The 22,096-nt window shown below is 42.9% G+C and overlaps 1 protein-coding gene across 1 annotated transcript in view; it reads left to right on the forward strand.

Annotated features, from left to right (window-relative positions):
- Positions 1-22,096, forward strand: part of XK (X-linked Kx blood group) — a 264,509-nt gene that overhangs the window by 158,582 nt on the left and 83,831 nt on the right. The gene's annotated exons all lie outside the window — the stretch shown is intronic.

The following is a 22,096-nucleotide window of genomic DNA, read 5'->3' on the forward strand; positions in this document are numbered from 1 at the left end:
TAAGCAGAAAACTGATATTTTCAAATTGCTAGTGGATATCAAATTATTTATTAGAAAGAAAAATTTGGAATTGTTTTTTAATGGTAAGAATATTAATTTCAGAGAAGAAAAATTAGCACGTAGAAGTATATTTAACGCACCTTTACACCCCCAGTTAAAAAACTTTGAATTAGTATTGGAAAATGAATTAAGGAAGTCCTTGAGACGATATAATATGCAACCCAACCTGACCTTGTCAGAACAGGAAACACTTAAGGATGTGAGTAACAATAAAAATCTTAGAGTGATGAAACCTGACAAGGGTGGGGGTAGTACTGATGGACTATATTACTTATGAAGGTAAAATGCTTGAAATTTTAAGTGATTCAACCAAGTACACTAGGACGTCTATTAACAAAATTAATGTAGCATATAAACAAATATATGTTTTATTGAATGATTGATTAATGGAAGGGTTGATTGACTTAGGCACTTATAATTTTTTATATGTAGAGAAACTCAAAGTACCCTCAATTTTTGGCATCCCAAAGGTACACAAGAATGTTAATGATCCACCTTTAAGACCAATAGTTTCTGCAGAAGGTTCAGTGACTGCACCTTTGGCAAAATACATTGACAAAAAGGTGAAAAAATTAGTGATGAACAACACTAATATACTGCAAGATTCTTGGGACTTTCTGAGAAGGTTAGACAATACTTTATGCATTGACAAAGTAGCATTTGGTACCTTGGATGTTATAGATTTATTTACAAGTATACCACACGATACAGGTTTAGAGTGGTTTGAGGAAATGTTGGTGGGTTTCAATGAAATTACATACAATGATTTTAGAACTGTTTTAGTGTTAATGGAAGTAGTGTTGAAAAATAATTTTATTTTTTTTGAAGGAGAATATTTTAAGCAGTCTAGGGGTGTTGCCATGGGTGCACATTGTGCACCTACATATGCTAATGTTATCATGGACTATTCGGAAAACAAATACATATTAACTTCAGTTTTTAATAGTAAGTGGACATTTTATGGCAGATTTCTAGATGATTTGTGTTTTTTATGGAAAGGAAATGAGGATGATTTTAAGTTGTTTGTTGACTATGTTAATGGAACAACCAATTTTTTAAAATTTACATATAATTTTGATTATGAATAGGTAAATTATTTGGATGTTAATATAGTTAGGACCAATGAAGGTTTTATGTCTAAAATATATCGAAAGGAGACCTTTTTGAACTCATATTTGCACTATACTAGTTCGCATCCACCCCATCAAAAGAGGGGTGTACTAAAGGGTCAATTAGTACGTTTGAGTAGAATGACTTCAGATGACAACATGTTTGTTAGTGAGTGTCAAGCACTGAAAGAGTTGTTTTTAAACAGGGGTTATCCTGGTGAGTTGTTTGACCAAATATGTAAAGAAGTTTCTGGTGAAAGGGGAGGTAGATTTACCCCTATTTTAGGTAAATCAGAAACAGCTGTTATACAAAAAAGGAACAATGAAAATACAAATGACAATTATAGTTCAGGAATTATAACTACATATGATGGTCAGTCAGGACTAGTCAGAAGAATTGTGGACAAAGAATGGAAAAATTTTGCAAAATTGTCGGATTTAAATCACATTTTTGACAATGAATTAAAGTATATATACAGGAGAGGTAATAATATTAAGGGTATACTGGAGAGGGGTGCGAATAGACACAGTTTAGAAAAAGGAACTAAAAAGAAAAAAGGTTTATTTAAGTGTGGAAGCTGTAGTTACTGTTCGCACCTTGTAACAGGAGAATCAGTATACTTGCAAGCAAGGAAAAGGACGTTGATTTTAAGTACCTTTGCAAATTGTAATACTAAAGGTATTATTTATTTAGTTCTATGTAAAAAATGTGATGCATTTTATGTTGGTAAGAGTGAAAGGAAGCTCAAGCAAAGAATTTATGAGCACCTTTATGATGTTAGGACTAGAAGTGAAAACAATGCATTATACAAGCATAGTACTGTTTGTAAACAAGCAGAATTTCAGTTCTTTATTTTAGAAACAGTGGCTGTTGACCCTAGGGGTGGTATGTGGGAGACACTAGTGGAATATAAAGAGTTGTACTGGCAAATAATTTTAGAAGCCAGTAAAGTTCCAGGTCTCAATGATATGATATCTCTCATTCTTGTTTTAAAGTTGAGATCTGCAAAGTTATAAACATATTTCCACTATTTTTAAGTATGTTTTAATGACTTGTTAGATTGTGAGAAGTTTTTAGGTTTTATACATGTACATTTTTGTTATTTGTAATGACGCAGATATTCAGTAGAGGGAGCCACAAGATGTTTTATTAGAGTTATTTCAATTAAAACTTCTTTTAAACAATAAGTATTTTATTAGATTTGAAAGAATACATACAGATATCCACACATTTGATTTAAATTTTATAATTGGTTTTATTATTGATTTATATTTGTTATTGAATGGAAAACATTTTTAATGATTCACATACAGCTCTTGAAAGGAAGTGAAGTGTATTAATAAGCTTTTATTATTTAATTGCAAAGCTTTTATTATTTAATTGCAAAGCTGAGGATATTGGATGATTGTTAATTATGTGGTTTCACAAAAAGTTTGTTCCAACAAAATCCTTTTAACCCAAAACGAAGAGTAAACATTAATTATGTGGTTTATAAAGGTGATTGCAAGTGAATGAATTCATCTGACGGTTGAAGAGAAAACGTTTGTTCAACATTGCTAGCGTTAATTCTGTGTTGTGTTGCTATTATTAAACTGTTCATGATCTACTTACTGGGTCTGAGGTGCTTTGTACTTGATATATATATAAATATATATATATATATATATATATATATATATATATATATATATACATATATATATATATATATATATATATATATATATATATATATATATATATAAAACATATGCCCATAGCATGTAGTGGAGTCATACCTCAGCACCAATAGTCACATCCTCTTAGTGCAAGTGAATGTAATATAAGTGTTGCAGGTATAAATGTAGAATGTTGCTACAGTTACAGGGGTTGTGTCAACAGACATGTTGTGTAGGAAGTCACTTCTGATACTGACATGTACTCCATCAGTTACTGACAGACATCATAAGATCATCATAATGAAGTACCACACAAATCGCAATAATGATCCTGTGGAATACAGCAGAGATATGACCAATAAACATGGACAATCTGACACAGTCTAGTCAGTTCATAGGTATACACAGAAATCCTTAGTGCAAGATGTGTGGACCAAGCCTGAAAACTGAATGTTTACAGCCATGAAAAAGGGGATATCATAAAAATACTGGAGTAAATAAGCTCTCACAGTTGATGCATTCATACAGTCCTGTCTGTCCTAACACATATTAACCGGAGGAGCAGAGGTCCCAAGCCAACATACTTCCAAAAAACTGAAAAGTCCTGCACCTAAGTCTTTATGCCAAAAACAGAAGAAATCCAAAAATATAAATATGGCAAAAGACACCACAGCAGAGGCACGAAATAAAACCAGCTGAAATTTTATTAAAAACAGAAGTAAGAGCTTTCAGGCAAACATGCCCTTTATCAGACAATAAGAAACAGTTAAAAAACAACATTTAAACATACTGTTGTCCAATCACATTAAGTAGTTTACCCTCCTTTTTCTCAAAACAGGTTTTAAAGGCACAGTTACATTTAAACCAGGACTCTTGTCAGCTCCAAGTCTTATAATCCACCTTGATTCACTACACTCAGTTTCATTAACTTTTTAATTTAATTGTTTTAATTTTATGGTGCTACAAGTGATGCATAAAAATATAACAGGTGGGTATTTAGTTAAAAACTCCTAACTCCTACCAAACTAGTATGCTATATTACAGTATTATGCAGTTATCACAAGCACCATAGAGCTTATGGGTTTGGCACTTCTCCAAAAGGTTATTTCAAGGTGACTGGCTTCAGCAGGCTTGCTAAAGTAGGACAGTGGGAGGTGTAGTGACTGTGAATGGCCTCAAAAACATTCATCTTCACACACAGAGTTTTACAGATGCTATGTCTGGGATTAGAGCTCCTACCTACCTGGTATGCTACACTATAGCTTTACACAGTTATTGCAAGTGCCATGGAGCTTATGGGGCTGGCATTTGTCCAAAGGGTTATTTCAAGATGACTGACATCAGCAGGCTTGCTAAAGTAGGGCAATGGAAGGTGTAGTGACTGTGAATGTCCTCAAAATCATTCATCTCTAGACACACACACACACACACACACACACACACACACACACACACACACACACACACACACTTGCCATGTTTGGGATTAGAACTCCTATCTATTTTTCTACACTACAGTATTACACACATATCGCAAGTTCCATGCAGCTTATAGGGCTGAGACTTGGCCAGAGGATTATTTCAAGGTGACTGACATCAGCAAGAGTGCTAACATGGGCAATGGGAAGTGCAGTGTATGAATGGGCCATAAACCATTCCTCTGGAAATACACACACAACACTCAGTCACACACAACTTTACATTTGACGAGACTTGGTATACAAATGCTAGATGAATACTGATTTATACTTATCATGTTACACAGTTATCAGAAGCACCACAGACACTATAGGGCTGACGGCTACCAAAAGCAGTGTCTACAGTGATTGACATCAGCCCATCATGTGATATTGGCCAATTGGATGTGTGGTAGGTGGGACAGGCCTTGTGATGCAAATCTCTCTGTCACTGTCTGTCTCTCTCTTCCCTACATCTCTGTATGTGTATGTTTGACATATTATAGTGTGTTGGCCTTATAATGTGTGAGTATTCCTATCCAATGTGTGTGCAAAGCTTGAATGGTGTACAGTGTGGTGTGTGTGCACAGACATCTGTGACTGACAGATATGTATAGTCCACTGTGTTGTCAGACATGGGCTTCATTTCTCGTGTAGGAACATGCCCAGTATGACCTTCTGTATTGAGTGTGTGAATCCATTCCAGGTAGGTTGTACTCCAGTCCAGGATTTGGTGTTGTACACCTACAGCTAGCAACCTGTTTCTGCAGGATATCTGTAGATAGGTTGACAATATGGAGTCACAATGGGCAAAATATAGTGGGATACTGTAACTATTGTGTCTGTGCTGCTTGTGTTACAGGGTTGGTGTTAGCAGAGATATTCAGACATATGTAATGTTTTACACTGTGATGTATTATGTCATCAGCTACTGACATATATACTTATTTGCTGACAGTTATTAAAGTTATTAGAAATACAAGATGAATGAATCTGTGTCTAGTATTGTGGTCTGCAGCCTACATATTCTTGCACACTCATGCCATTCTGAAGGGGTAGCTGCAGACACTTTCTGATGGGTCTATGTAAATGGTCCAGCACCTTGGTACTGTGGTGGCTGAGGATCCCCTGCTTGTACATCTATCGACGTAACAGAATGGCCATATCCTTCTGTGGCCATACCTCTCAGCTGTACAGATTTACCCAGGTTACCCAGAGGCAGGGTTCATATATCTGGTCAGTTCCCCTTCACATTGTGGTTTACAAGCAGGTTTGTAGCCTCCCATTACTGGGTTTACAGGCAGGGGTAGTATGGGCAGGCATCAGAGTTTCAGACTTCACACACCATGAAATCCATGCTTCTACATCCCCCACTCTGTTATTCTATCCTCTTCCTAACATTATGCGAGCAATATATGAGAAATATCCCTGTAGTTTTCCCTTCATCCCAGCAGTATTTAGGGGTTGGTCCACAGTTCATGCAGTAGGATATCGTGGGCATGCAACTGGGATTTGTCAACATGGCCTTGCATTTGTGTTCTGTGGACTGTGTTATGTTGTTAGTTGGGACCCCATGAGATAACATACATTGGCAGTACAGGTGAGGCACAGGCCTTTGACAGAGGACTGTAGAGCATTTGGTAGTGATGCAGGCCATCTGTAGCAGGCCAGTGCATTCTGTCACTCCTACATTAAAAAAACAAAACACAGTCAAAATTTGAGAGTCAACGCTGACAATATCAAGATGGTAAGATAGTAAATCCGTTTATTAGACGTGTTCTGGTACCGTGGCAATTCACCTTAGGTGAATTGCTGAGGTACCAGAACACGTCTAATAAATGGATTTACTATCTTACCATCTTGATATTGTCAGCGTTGACTCTCAAATTTTGAATGTGTTGTGTTTTTTTGTGGTCGCAAGTGGAAGTTGGATGGTGATAGTATATTTTATGTCACTCCTACATTCCCAGGCTGCAAGCCACTGGATTCCCCAGGGGTGACAGGGTAAGTGTGCGAGGTGTTAATGGCAATAGTTCCTGTCCATATTAATACATTGGTCTGGATGCTGGCGGGGTGCTGTTTACAGCTAGGGACACACATGCATGGGACACCTCTAGCATGTTGCATTCTGTGGTTATTTCCATACAGAAGTAGGGGTCATACTGTACTTATTCCCAAAAGCAGGAATATGACCTGTGATAAACCTGTGGCTGATGGTGGGGTGAGCTGAGTGCATGTGTGATATGGAAGCTACTTGCAGCTAGCTCACAAATATACCTGGGACATTCCTGTTATGCTGCCTTGTACGGGGGCATAGGCAGTCTCTCATTACTTCACAACTGTGCCTTTGTTGGTCTAACAGTGATTGGCCAGACTACATCAGTATTCCATACTACACAGACAGCTAATGTGCTGCTAACCTGTATGTACAATTCCAAAGGTGTGTGCAGCTGACAGTTACATTTTATGTACTCTGTCTAGGGTACTTCCAGCTGTGTACTGTGTGTATGTCTGGACCCCTATTCATGGCATGTCCATCTTTCAGATGGTGACAGATATTGACATCTGGACAGTGAGTATGGATGACTGCTGACATGGAAATTGCAGATATGCATTGTGGTTGGCACTGCAGTTGTCAGAACATGGCTCTGTCATCAACAATACTGGCCATAGGCCACCAAGACACAACCCTCCATGCCTACATGCTGACCACTTCCACATAATATTGAACACACAACAACCTAACACATACAGACCCCTGCATATTGTACACATGCAACAATCTATCATGTAAATTGGGCTAGCTCAGGCAATTTGTGCTCCACTGTTATTAAACCCACACGTACATGTTACTGCATTTCTACATAGAATTGTGTGTGTGGGGGGGGGGGTACACCTGACAACTGTAAACATTTGCTGTGACTGTACTGGCATTTCAAGTACTGTGTTGGCTTCCATTTCATTTTGTGTTTTCACCTATCATGCAGACTAGAGGCATATCAGTAGAGTACAGATCTTAGGTTTTATTGACCTACATTTCAGTTTCAGACTTCTTACTCTTCAGAACTAATATAAAAATGCCATACCTGTTGTAGTCTGTCTGTGTAGGTCTGGAGGGGGGCTGTTCACCATTGCCATCAATTGGCGGTCTTGGCAAAGCCTTTCTTTATGGTCATCTACACCTGTCCTTCTGGCTGATCCTGGTGTTGGGTATGTGAGCCTCACTGACATGCATGTTTGTGCCCTATGGATACACATTTGGGCCACCACATGTACTGCAGTGGGATTTGTTACCTTGTCTAGTACTGCCTACTTTGTTGATACCAGTATTTGTTATGGATTTCATGCTGCCCATATAGGTGTCCACTATCTGCTGCCATCCCTTTCAGCCACCTGATTCCCTTGCATGCCCACATCCATACCATAGATACAACTTGCAGAACATACTGCTCCATTCAGCAATTGAAAGGAAGAGTGACTTACCTTGTTGCTGTGCTAGTATTGAGGATGGTGCTGGAGGGCTGACTATGTCAGATGCACATAGTACACTCCCTATACATGGTAAAATACAGGTAGTGTCATGTTTGGCATCTGTTTTACTTTATGTGCGAGTCAGAGAGGTGTCATTCCCTGGCTCCCTAGTGTATGTGCTATGTGTTGCCTCTTTACCAAAACCTGGGCATACTGGGCACACCTCCTTCTGCCTACATGGGCAGGCTCAGGTTGTTCCTCCTCTGATTCCCTCTGTGCCTGTGATGGCCTTGGCAATGGTGGGGGGCTGTGTGGCCCTGCCCCGTGCTGTTCCTGCTGCAGCTGTTTCCGCAGGATCATATTTTGCAGCATGGCACATACAATGTGAATTTGTGTACACGTAGCTGGAGAGTACTGCAAGGCTCCACCGGATATGTCCAGGTAGTGGAACAGTGACTTGAACATCCCAAACTGACTCTCTATTATGATTCTGGTTTGTGCATGTGCCTCATTATGGAGTTCTTACTCAAGTGTGTGTGCATTTCTGATGAGTGTCATCAGCCATGGCTCCAGTGCGTAACCAGCATCCCCCACTAGGTCGCCATATGGGATGTCCCTACTGGCAAATTTCTGGTACAGCTGTGTCATATGCCAGATGTGGGAGTCGTGATAGCTTCCAGGGCTGCCAGCACACACATTCAGGATAATGCCCTGGGCATTGCACATGACCTGGCAGTTGATGGAGGGGAAGCCCTTGCAGTTTATGTAGACACTACCCCGTTCACCAGGTGGTGCTCTGATGTGTATGTGCGTGCAGTCTATAGCACCCACTACCTCAGGGTATTTTGCTATTTGGTGGAATAGATGCATATTGCTGGTCAGTGCCTTACAGGTGTTGAGGAAATATATGTGCTCACTGGCATGTGCTGACATGGCATCCAGAAAATGGTGGAGTACCCTGGATGCTAATGCCTGTTAGATCCCCATGATATCCCCAGTTGACCTTTAGAAGGTACTTGTGGCTAGTATTCTTAACCCTACACGTACCTTGGTATCCACTGGGATGGGTTCCACTCTGTCAGTTCTGTGTGTGATGCGTGGCCAGCACAGCTCAACAATTTGCTGTAAAAAGTTCCTGTCCACCCTATAGCACTTCACTATCTCCAGATCATGTAGCCCCTGGTAGGTTACCCTGGGTCTACACTCATCTCCTCCTCCTCACTGTGGGTTGGTCGTCAGAATTCACATCCTCACCAGCCTCAGTATCTTCCACATATTGATGTATCAGAACAAAAGCAGCCCCTAACATTTTGTTAGTATTGCCAGGTAAAATTTCCCTGTCTGTGTACACTGGTGGTATAGAGGTTGTGGGAAAAAACAGAATGAAAGGTGTTTGCATAGTTTATAGTAGTGTGCTGGGATGGGCTTCTGCCTGTGTAATTGGCTGATTCTGATACATTTCACATGCCAGGTATGCTAGTTCTCCTTGATTGCCTTCCTACTGCTGTTTTCCCTTCCCATTGCCTTCCCATTTAAGCCCAGAGGTGTGCCGCGTATACCCAGTGCTCAGATGTGAACAGAGCTGCTATTTCCTGTTTTTTTTTTTTTTTTGGTTTAAAACCCGGTGTGTGGCACGCACATCGGTTTAGGCAATGTAAACACTGCTAGGCAGCCTCATACACACCCCCTTTCCTTAGCTGTGCTTAGGTAAGGGCAAACATGGGCCACAGAGCTCCAATAAGCTTACAGCATGCATGACACTCCCCCTTATGAGGTCATTTACCTCTTATACATATACCATGGTGTTGCTGCACCTACACAGTTGGGTGCAAGCTAACACTGAGAAGAATTCTGTGATTCAGTATCAATCCCTTCATTTGCATAAAACAGAATGCTAATTCATAATTACCGCACTCACACTGGGCCTTCCCCCTTAGCAACCACTATTCCCTGGTATTGTTGTCTAATGCATGTCATTGACAATCATGGCAAAATGCTGATTTAGGTTCAAAAGCTTATTTCCAACTTTTTTTCATATTTTCAGGCCAATCCCATTTGCACACCACTGCCCTATGCTTAAACAGCCAAAATTGGCCAAAAAAAGAAGTCATTTTTTTATACTTTTTCCACCTATTTCCCATGCCAATGGCCATTGGCATGCCTACTACACTGAATACATGCTTTCTTTGGAGCTGTTGTGCCTCCGTTTTGTAATTTGCAGAAATGTATTCGGTTAGTAACTGAATACATTTCTTCAGGTTACACTATTCCTGCACAGATGCCTACCTGCTTCCTGGATCACTAATTCTACTCATTTGCATGTTTTTCACCAGAAAATGGGGTAATAAGCATATAGCTGTGGTGTCCGTGCAGGAATAATGTAGGAGCGCTCGTGCACGTCCCGGGAGCTCGTTCCTGGATTGCTCGTTGAACGTATTGCGTGCAGCAGCTCTGGCACCATTCCTGCACACTGTGCAGAGCTTGCTGAATCCTGGGGTTTGTATTCAAGAACATCCCTACCACATTTTTATACTTCCTAGTCACTCAGAAAGATTAGACAAAGTATACATGTAGTCTAAACTTTGTGGTAACCTTTATTAATTCCCTCAATATTCAAGGATGCAAGAGAATCAGTAGGAAAACTAAAAATTAGGAGAAAAAAGGTATGAGTTATGCTTGTGTTGTCTGTTCATTCAAAATGGTGTACACTTACCCCCATATTCTGCAAGGCCTGCACGGCATGCAAGATTAGTGCAGGAGCTCCAGCAGACAATATGTCTGCAGTGCGATCCAGGAATAACGTAGTGGGGTGTGCACTAGCACTCCTGCACTAGTCCTGCACAGACTCAGCCCCTGTATGCAAATTACTCTATTTTCAGGATAAATCCATGCAAATGAGGTGAATTTGCGATCCAGGAAGCTGGAAACCAGCTGTGCAGGACTAGTGCAATCTGCAGAAATGTACTCCATCAGTAACGGAGTACATTTCTGCAAATTCCAAAATGGAGCCATGACAGATCCAAATAAAGGATGCATATCATTTAGAAAGCATGCCAATGGCCAAGTATAAGGCCATTGGCATGGAAAGCAGTTGAAAAAAAGCAACTTTTATTTTTTTTTGCCGATCTCGGCTGTTTAAGCAAAGGGCAGCGGCACGCAAACGGGATCGGGAGGAAAATAAGAAAATAAACCTAAAATAAGCATTCTAACTAAAATCACTATTCTGCCATTATAGTCAATGGCAGACAGAAGACAACATTGCCAGTGAATAGTGGTTGCTAAGGGGGGAGGCTCAGTGTGAGACATGTAACTATGCATTAGCAGGCAATCCTATGCAAATGAGGGGAATGATAGTGAATCCCAGATTTCCCCTGCATGCTAGTCAGCTCCCAACAGAGTAAGAGAAGGAATAGCTTGGTGCAAGCCTAGGAATTAGCTGACATCATAGGGGGTGTGTGTCAGGCATACTGTAAGTGGATTGGAGCCCTGTGGCTCAGGTTTGCTCCTAGCTTAGAACAGCTAGGCAAGGGGTGTGTCTGAGGCTGCCTAGCACTCTTTACATTGCCTAAGCGGGTGTGCGCGCCACACACTAGGTTTAAAAAAAAAATAAACCAGGAAATAGCAGCTCTGTGCACATTTGAGCACTGTATTTGAGTGGCGTGCCCCCAGGCTTCAACAGGAAGGCAATGGGAAGGGAACAAAGCAGTAGGAAGGTAATCTAGGAGAACTAGCATAGCTGGCAGGTGAAATATATTACAATCAGCCAGTTACACAGGCAGCAGACCAGCCCAGCCCAGAACACTACTATAAACCATGCAAACACCCTCCCCTCTATTTTTTCCCATACTCTATACCACCGGTGTATACAAGTGGGAAAGTTTTAACAATCAAAACAACAAAATGATAGGGGCTGCAATAGCTATCATACAACAACTTGTGGAAGAGGCTGAGGGTGGTGAGGATGTGAATGCTGTCAACCAACCCACAGTGAGGAGACAAAGAAGAGTGTACAGACCCAGGGTAACCTACCAGAGGCTACATAAGCTGGAGATAGTGGAGCGCTATAGAGTGGACAGGGACCTCCTACAGCAAATTGTTGAGCTGTGCCGGCCATGCCTGACACACAGAACTAACAGAGGGGAAACCATCTCAGTGGATATCAAAGTATGTGTAGGCCTAAGAATACTAGCTACAGGTACCTTCCAAAGGCCAACTGGGGATATGATGGGGATCTCACAGGCATCAGCATCCAGGGTACTCCACCATTTCCTGGATGTCATGTCAGCACATGCTGATGAGCATGTATATTTCCCCAACACCCGTGAGGCATTGACCAGCAATATGCAACTGTTCCACCAAATAGCAGAATACCCTGAGGTAGTAGGTGCTATAGACTGCATGCACATATGTATCAAAGCACCATCCGGTAAGTGGGGTAGGGTCTACATAAACTGCAAGGGCTTCCCCTCCGTCAACTGCCAGGTTGTGTGTGATACCCAGGGCATAATAATGAATGTGAGTGCTGGCTGCCCTGGAATCTATCACAATTCCCACACCTGGCATCTTACGCAGCTGTACCACAGATTTGCCTGTGGGGACATCCCTTATGGTCACCTAGTGGGGGATGCTGGATACGCACAGGAGCCGTGGCTGATGACACCCATCAGAAATGCACACACACCCAAACAAGAACTCCATAATGAGGCACACGCACAGACAAGAATTATAATAGATCGTGTGTTTGGGATGCTCAAGTCACAGTTCTGGTGCCTGGACACATCTGGTGGAGCCTTGCAGTACTCACCAGCTACATGTACCCAAATTGTCATCTTATGTGCCATGCTGCACAATATTATCCTGCAGAAACATCTGTACCAGGAACAACATGTGGCAGGGCCACACAGCCCCCCACCATTGCCTAGGCCTGCACAGGCACAGAGTGACTCAGAGGAGGAACAACCTGAGCCTGCCCCAGTAGGCAGAAGGAGGCATGCCCAGTATGCCCTGGCCTTGGCAAAAAGGCAACGCATAGCACATACACTGACACAGGAGGGACCCAGGGAATAACACCTCTCTCTGACTCTCACATAGAGTAAAAGGGATGCCAAACATGACACTGCCTGTGCTCAACCATGTGTAAGGAGTGTACTATGTGCATCTGACATAGGCAGCCCTTCAGCACCACCCTCAATACTGGGACACCCACAAGGTATGTCACTCAACCTACCAATCGCCGATTGGAGTAGAATGTGTTGTTACCTGTATCTCTGGTATGGATTTGAACATGCAAGGGAATCGGGTGGCTGAATGGTATGCCAGCAGATAGTAGACACCTATAGTGGAACCATGATATCTGTAACAAATACTGGTGTCACCATAGTAGCCAGTACTACACAGGGTGACAAAACCCATTGCAGGAAATGTGCTAGGCCACATGTGTGTCCATATGACTCACACATGCCAGTCAGGGAGGTTCACATACCCAACAACAGTCTCAGCCAGCAGGACAGGTGTATACAAACAGAAACACAGGCTGTGCTATGGCTTCTGAATGATGCTTAGGGGTAACCCCCCCCCCCATGCCTACACAGACAGACTACAGCAGGTCAGGCAGTGGGATGTTAATTCTGAAGGGTAGGAAGTCAGAAACTAATATGTAAGTCAATCAAAGCTAAGACCTGTAGTACACTGATATGTCTCTAATCAGCATGATAGGTTGGAACACAGAACAAAATGGAGTACCTGACATACCAGTACAGTCATAGCAAATGTGTACAAGTGTCAGGTGTGCACCCCCATCCTACGTAGAAATGTAAAAACAGTCAGATGTGCTTCCCAATCCTGTGTAGATATGTAGTAACAGTCAGGTGTGCCCCCCCACAATCCTGTGTAGAAATGTAGTAGCAGTCAGGTGTGCCCCTCAGTCCTGTGTAGAAATGTAGAAACAGTCAGGTGTGCCCCCCCAATCCTGTGAAGAAATGTAGAAATAGTCAGGTGCACCCCCCCAATCCTGTGTAGAAATGTAGAAACAGTCAGGTCTGTGCCCCCACAATCCTATGTAGAAATGTAGGAACAGTCAGGTGTGCCCCTTCCCCCAACCTAGCGTAGAAATGTAATAACAGTCAGGTATCCCCCCCCCACAATCCTGTGTAGGAATGTAGAAACAGGTGTGCTCCCCCCAACACTGCTTAGAAATGTAGTAACAGTCAGGTGTGCCCCCAAAACCTATTTAAAAATGTAGTAATGGTCTGGTGTGTCCCCCAAATCCAATGTACACACGTCGTAACAGTCAGGTGTGCCTCCATACAACCCTATGTAGAAATGTAGTGACATGTATGTGTAGGTATAATACCAGTGGAGCACAGATGCACAGAGGTGACCAAGGTAGCAGGATAGGTTTTAGCATCTGCACAATATGCAGGTGTATGTGTGTTAGGTTGGTGTGTGTTTCATATTGTGTGAGAGTGGTCAGTATGTATGCATGTTGAGGTAAGACCTGGTGGCCATTGCCCACTACTGCTGATGACAGAGACACATCCTCATAACTGCAGTGCCAAAGACAATACCCACCAGTATAACACATGCTAGCAGTAAGCCATTGTAAATGTATGGTGGTAATATGTGTCACCATCTGAAAGACTGACATGGCGTGGCTGTTGGGCTAGATATACAAAAAGTACACAGGGGAAAGTACCCCAGACATACAGTATATATTGTGTCACTGTGAAATGGACACACCCTTGGAATTGTACATACAGGTATGCATCACATTATCTTGTCCTGTAGTAGGGGATACTGGTGTTGTCTGCCCAAACACTCACAGATCACAAAGGAGGTAGGACTGATGTACTGGAAAACAGCTGATGTACCTGCATATGCAAGCATAACTGGAATGCCCAATGCATATCTGTGTGTCAGATGCAAGTAGTGTCCATAGCACACATGCACCCAGATCACACAAACACCACCCACAGGTACCTCTCTGGTTGTACCCCTGCTGTTGGGAATGGGTACAATATGACCCCACCTGTATATGGCAATAGCGAAAGAATGCAGCATGCAGTGCAGGTGTCCCATGCAGGTGTGTCACTAGCTGTAGGTAGCACCCTGCCAGCATCCACACCACCTGATCAAGACTGATAGAAGGTATTGACATGAACACCTAGCACACCTACCCTATCACTCCAGGGGAATATACTCTATGGTGGTCTGAGACTGTAGTACTGACGGAATACAACAGATTGCCACATCTGGCCCGCATCAACACCTAATGGCCTACAGGCCAAGGGCCTGTGTCTCACATGTACTGCCAATGCATGTTATGTCATGGGCACCCAAATAACAACACAACACACTCCACACAAGCCATATGCAAGGCCATGTGGACAAACCACAGTAACATGTCCACCTGCATGAACTGTGGACCAACACCAATACACAGCTGTGATGGGGTGATAACCTTAGGGAACATATCAGAGAATGTATGCATAATGTAAGGAAGAGGATAGAATAATGGGGAGAGCGTGGGCAGCATGGAATGTGCAAGGTCCGACACAAAACTGTGTCCACACACTATTCCTGGCTGTAAACACATAAATGGGTGGCTAAATACCTGCCTGTACACCACAATAGGGGTAATGTCCTGCCTCATGGTCTCTGTCTCTGGGTAACCTGTATGAATCTGTATAGCTGTGAGGTATTGCCATAGCAATATAAGGCCATACTGTCATGTTGATGGGTGTACAAGTATGGGATCCTCTGCCAGCACTGTACCAAGGTGCTGAACCGGATACACAGACCCAGCAGCAAGTGTCTACAGCTCCCCCTCCAGGATGGCATAACCTACCATGAATGTGTAGGCATCTGTCCACAATACCACACACAGCTGCAGTCACCCCTGTCCCCCAAAACATCACTGTGAGCAGGAATGTCCACCTGACAGTAAATGAGGACAGAAAACATCACAGTGTATAACAGTACACATGTCTGAATGTCTCTGCTAACAGCAGTAGCATGTAGCTGAAGCAGCAAAGACACAGTCACCTACAGTACGCACTATCCCCTGCACACTTTGTCCCCATATTGCCAAATGATCGACGGATACCCTGTAGAAACAGTTTGCTACCTGTAGGTTTACAACACAAAGGAATGCACTGGAGTACAAACTACCTGGTATCAATCCACGCATTCAATACAGAAGGGCATACTGGGCATGCTCACACACTTAGAGAAATGAAGGCAATGTCAGACAGCATACTAAAATGTCATACTGGGCATGCTCACACACTTAAACAAATGAAGCCCATGTCTGCAAACAACAGTGGACCAGACATATCTAGCAGTTGCAGATGTTAGTGCAGACACTCATCAGTATGCACCACTCATGCTTTGCACACACACTGGATAGGAATACAGACATATATCCAAGGACAACACACTATAATAAGCCAAAAGTAGACGTACATAGATGTGTGGAAGAGAGTGACTGTGACAAGGAGCCATCTATTATGAGGTCTGTCCCACCCAGCACACAACCAAATAGCTACAACCATGAGGTTCAGATGTCACTCATTGTAGGTATTAGCCACTGGTATCTGTCAGCATTGCAGACTGTGGTGCAAGTGCTAGCTGTGCAACATGACTGTACAAGGAGTAGTTGTCTAGCAGCTGTATACACATTCCTGTGGAATATAACCCTGCATGTGCCTGCATATGGTGTGTCAACCTCTAGATGAATGGGTTATGGCCCATGCACACACACTGTCCTCCCCATAGCCCTACTATGACAAGCCTACTGAGGTCATCCACTTTGAAATACACCTTTGGGAAAGTTGTAGCCCAGTAATTTCTGTGGTGTGTCCTATGACTGCATACTGCTGTAGTGTGATAAACTAGTTAGGTAGGAGTTTTAATCCCAGACATGGCAACTGTGTGTGTGTGTGTGTGTGTGTGTGTGTGTGTGTGTGTGTGTGTGTGTCTGTGTAGAGAGCAATGCTTTTTAGGCTAGTCACACACACTACAAATCAAATGCCCTACTTTGGCAAGGCTGCTGATGTCATTCACTGTGGAATACACCTTTTGGAATGCTGCAGCCCAGTAATGTCCGTGGCGCATTCTATAACTGTGAACTGCTGTAGTATGATAAACTAGTTAGGTAGGAGTTCTAATCCTAGACATGGCAACTGTGTGTGTGTCTCTGTCTGTATAGAGAGCAATGCTGTTTAGGCTAGTCACACTCACTACAATTCACATGCCCTACTTTGGTCAAGTCTGCTGATGTCATTCACTGTGAAATACACCTTTCAGAAAACTGTAGCCCTGTATTCTCTGTGGGGCACCTTATAACTGCGTACTGCTGTAGTATGATAAACTAGTTAGGAGTTCTAATCCCAGACATGGTAACTGTGTGTGTGTGTGTGTCTGTCTGTGTAGAGAGCAATGCTTTTTAGGCTAGTCACACCCACTGCAATTCAAATGCCCTACTTTGGCAAGCCTGCTAATGTCATTCACTGTGAAATACAGCTTTGGGAAAGCTGTAGCACAGTAATCTTCATGGCGTGTCCTATAACTGCGTACTGCTGTAGTGTGATAAAATAGTTAGTTAGGAGGTCTAATCCCAGACATGGCAACTGTGTGTGTGTGTGTGTGTGTGTGTGTGTGTGTGTGTGTGTGTGTGTGTGTGTGTCTCTGTCTGTGTGGAGAGCAATGCTTTTTAGGTTAGTCACACTCACTACAATCCAAATGCCCTACTTTGGCAAGGCTGCTAATGTTATTCACTGTGAAATACACCTTTCAGAAAGCTATAACCCAGTAATCTCAGTGGTGCGTCATATAACTGCATACTGCTGTAGTGTGATAAAGTAGATAGATAGGAGTTGTAATCCTAGACATGGCAACTGTGTGTGTGTCTGTCTCTGTCTGTGTAGAGAGCACACCTTTTTGGGCTAGTGACACTCGCTACAATTCAAATACCCTACTTTGGCAAGGCTGCTGATGTAATTCACTGTGAAATACATCTTTGGGAAGGAGTAATTCAGTAATTTCCATGGTGCATCCTATAACAGCTTCATGCTGTAGTGTGATATAGAACTCTCATAGGGGTTCTATTCCCACACATGGCAGTTGTGGATGTTTTGTGCGTGTTTCTATGTCTGTGTAGGGAGCAATGCATTTTAGGCTAGTCACACTCACTACAATTCAAATACCCTACTTTGGCAATTCTGCTGATGTCATTCACTGTGAAATACACCTTTGGGGAAGGAGTACTTAAGTTATCCCCATGGTGCGTTGTATAACAGCTTCATGCTGTAGTGTGATATAGATCTCTGGTAGGGGTTCTATTCCCACACATGGCAGTTGTGGATGTTTTGTGTGTGTTTCTATGTCTGTGTAGGGAGCAATGCATTTCAGGCTAGTCACACTCACTACAATTCAAATGCTCTACTTTGGCAATTCTGCTGTCATTCACTGTGAAATACACCTTTGGGGAAGAACTTCTCCAGTAATCCCCATGGCACGTCTTATAACTGCATAGTGCTATAGTGTAATAAACTAGTTAGATAAGAGTTCTAATCCCAGACATGACAGGTGTGTGTGTGTGTGTGTGTGTGTGTGTGTGTGTGTGTGTGTGTGTGTGTGTGTGTGTGTGTGTGTTTGCAATTCATATCCTGTGTGGAGGTGGTTATGAGTGTGTAACAACTGGACTCAATGTGGAACAGGTTTTGCAAATTTCTTATATGGTGGCCCAAGTATATACCACAATGTCCACCATAAAGGGATAACAGCCGAGAGGCTGGGGTGCAAATCCATGCCCCTACATGTGACATCAAGGCCAGGTAAACAAAGTGAGCAACCTTAGTATTACCCAGAGAACACTCTCAACCCATGTCTCATACACACACACTTGCCTAGGCAACAGCCACTATGGCAGTACCCTGCATATTGCCCACTGATAGTAACCATGGTGTGATTGCAGTAGGCTACAGAGGGCATGGCATCCCATCCATCAGTCCAATAGGCATGTACATGCCAACAGTGCACCTTCCCTATATTCCCCACTGGACACCTGCAACACCTGTGGTGCCATCAAATGTGCCCCACAAAGGACATACCATGCCTGAAAAACATGCCCTGTATGGACAGATGCCACTGACACCAGGGAATACTGTTATCATGCTTTCAATGTAGATGCAGGGTCAACCTGCCATCTATTAACAGTTCCCGCCACATGAGGCCAGGACTGGCACATCTGATGATAACATTCTGTGTACACAACTTGGGCCAGACACCCCAGGTACAGTTCCACATGTCACTGTACATGCATGTGGGAGGTGTGCACATCTCAGACACTGTCCATGTCATGGACTAAGGAACACATACATGGCAAGCATTGCACAGCATTGGCCACACACAGTAGTCACCCAGGTGACTTGATGGTGAATACAATACCTACCTGGGTGGGCAAATCCAGACACTACACCCCTGTGCCACAATGCAGACCATTGTCATGTGGCCTGATGACAAGGTATACCCATCACCTAGCCTTGTTTAGCCATCTGGCACAGTCAACCACTACACACCTGTGAAGCAATGCCCCCATGCATGTTAGTACTGGCACTATGTGTCTGTGTGTGTGTTGTATGATGTGTATGACCACATTCACACTCACTACAACCCCCCATTGGCATACTGAAGCATGCTGTCTGATGTCAGATACCTCCACATACCCTTTGCCCATATAACCTCCGTATGACCTCTGTGGTGCATGTGATACCTGCACAGTAATGTGTTGTGGCAGTCTCACTAATGATGAGTTGTATTCCTGGCCCTGCCAAGTGTGTCAATGTGTGTGCATCTCTGTGAGAGTGTGGCTGTGTTGATGCTGGCACCTGTTCATGTGGACAGGCATGTGTACTACACCTACCATATAGCTACCATATCCCTGTTGGAGATGTCACTCACCATCACATATATGTTTTGAGGGCTCCTCAACATGTAACCTATGTGGCGCATCCAGTAACTGCATAGACATGTGATAGTACTGCATAGTCATCAGGGGTTTGATACCCTATACTGGTAGGTGTGTGATACAAACATGCTTAAGTTTTACTCTCCCACTCCTCCCTGACTTTTCTTTGCCTCTGTCTGCCTCTTTCACTCCCTCTCTGGCAGATGTGGAGACTTACACCTGCTTTGCTTAGGCAGCAGCATGTGTATGTTAAGTGATGCTCATGATCAGCTGATGTCCTCTGCATGAATTGCAGCCCTCCTCTAGCTGATTGCATGTGGAACAGCTGTGGTAACATTCCCATAGACAATTGCATGCAAACACACTCCAGTATCTAGGAACATCATGTTGGTGTTGGGCCTTTACATTCACTGTGAGCAGGAACTTGATCTGTTGTTTGACAAACAGTATCTCAAATGGATTGGGGATTTACCTCTAAGAACATACACTGTGGAAACAGGGAAACACACAGAAGGGGGATGTGCCTGACCTGACTACAGACTGTAAATGCTGCTATACTGCATTTGGAGTAATGTTGGTTTAACAGGGTGTGTGTGGATATGGCTGTCTTACATGTTTTAATACCTGTCATGTCAGTGCTATGTTTATGAGGAAACCCACATCTGTAGGGTCATCTGCAGATTGGGCAGTGTGTGGTGCCTTTTGTTTCATGTGTTACCCACAAAGCACCTATCTGTGAACTGCAGAAGGTAGTGTGAGAATTGCAGTCTGTAGATGGTGACAGCCGTGAGAGTTACTGACTTCATATCCCTCATAGGACATATGTTGCAACAAACCCTGTTACAACAGTAAATGTATGAGGTTATCACAGAAACATGTCAATATTGGCCCTGTGTATGTGCCTCCAGCCAAAACTCTGTCAACCTTTGTACATATGTCATGCAGTAAGAGGTGCATATGTGCTCTACACCATAAATAGTGAAATCATATCTGATAAGCCAGTGAGATATCAGACTGCTACACATGTTATGTATAGTAGGGGTTATATTGTATGACATAACATGGACATTCTGTGGTTGTGTGTACAGTGCTGAGGTCTGTGTACTTATGGTGTTTGTCGACAGTGTGTGTATTGTTAATATGTACTTTGGCCTGTGTACAGACTGTGGTAGATGTTATTGTTCTTGGTCCTGTTTTATCTGGTGTTAATTGCTGCTCCACTGAATGTTACCCTATCGGCTTGCATGTTTGTAGGGTCATACACACACACATGTCCCATACCACAGACAGCCATCGGACCACACTGTTTAGTGGCCCAGTATATGTAGGTTTAGTGTGTGAGTGGCACATATGAGGATGTTGTTGAACAGATAGACCATATACACTGTAATATTACGTTAGCTTACCATATGTGGCTGTGGCTGTGTTCACATTGGTTGTGGTTATGCACTTTCACACATGTGTATCATACTCTGTGCTGTGACATGCCTGTAGAGCCTGCTATATATGCTGGTACATGTGCATTCTCCCATAGGAAATGTAGGCCAGTGTTGAGCAAGTCTGCCTGTAGCCTGCACAGAGCTTTGTTACATGCCTAGGAGCTTAGTGTACTTACCCAGTGAGATGTCATGTCCAGATACTTGCCAGATGTACTGCTGCTTGGCCACCATAACAGTCATGTATGTCAGACAGAGCAGTGGGATGCTGTACAGATGTATGTCAATATATAGTGGGTAGTATGTGGCCATGGCACCTCTGTACCAGCGGTTATTATGTGTCAGGACAGACAGGGTTGTGTGAATGCATAACCTATGGGGGCAAATGTATACCAGTAGTTACGTGTTATACCCATCTACATGGCTGTTAACATCCACATTGTCAGGCTTGGTCCACATGTCTCGCACTAAGGGGTTCTGTGTATACCTCTGGACTGTCCAGAGTGTGTCAGACTGTCCACATATATTGGTCAATATCTCTGCTGTAGTCCAAGGAGCATTACGTGCTAGCAGTGGTACTGTACTATGATGTCCTTAGGATGTCTGTAAGTAGCCAATGGCGCACATGTTAAAAGCAGACGTGACCTCCCACACACACCATGTCTGTGAAGACAATCCCTATTACAGTACAAATAGTCTACAAATATACCTGCTATACATACCTGACATCCTCTTGCACTATAAAGTTGGGACTATAGGGACTGAGGTAGGGTTACACTCCATGTTCAGAACATATGGTGAAAATATATGTATATATAATTATCCAGATATCTATATAGCTATATACACCTATGCATATCAACATACATAGATGGATATGTATATGTACATAGATATACATATAAACACTCAGATATATACATATACAGAGCAATA

Source organism: Protopterus annectens, chromosome 5.part0, assembly GCF_019279795.1.
Source record: "Protopterus annectens isolate FY-2018-M chromosome 5.part0, PAN1.0, whole genome shotgun sequence".
NCBI lineage: Eukaryota > Metazoa > Chordata > Ceratodontiformes > Protopteridae > Protopterus > Protopterus annectens.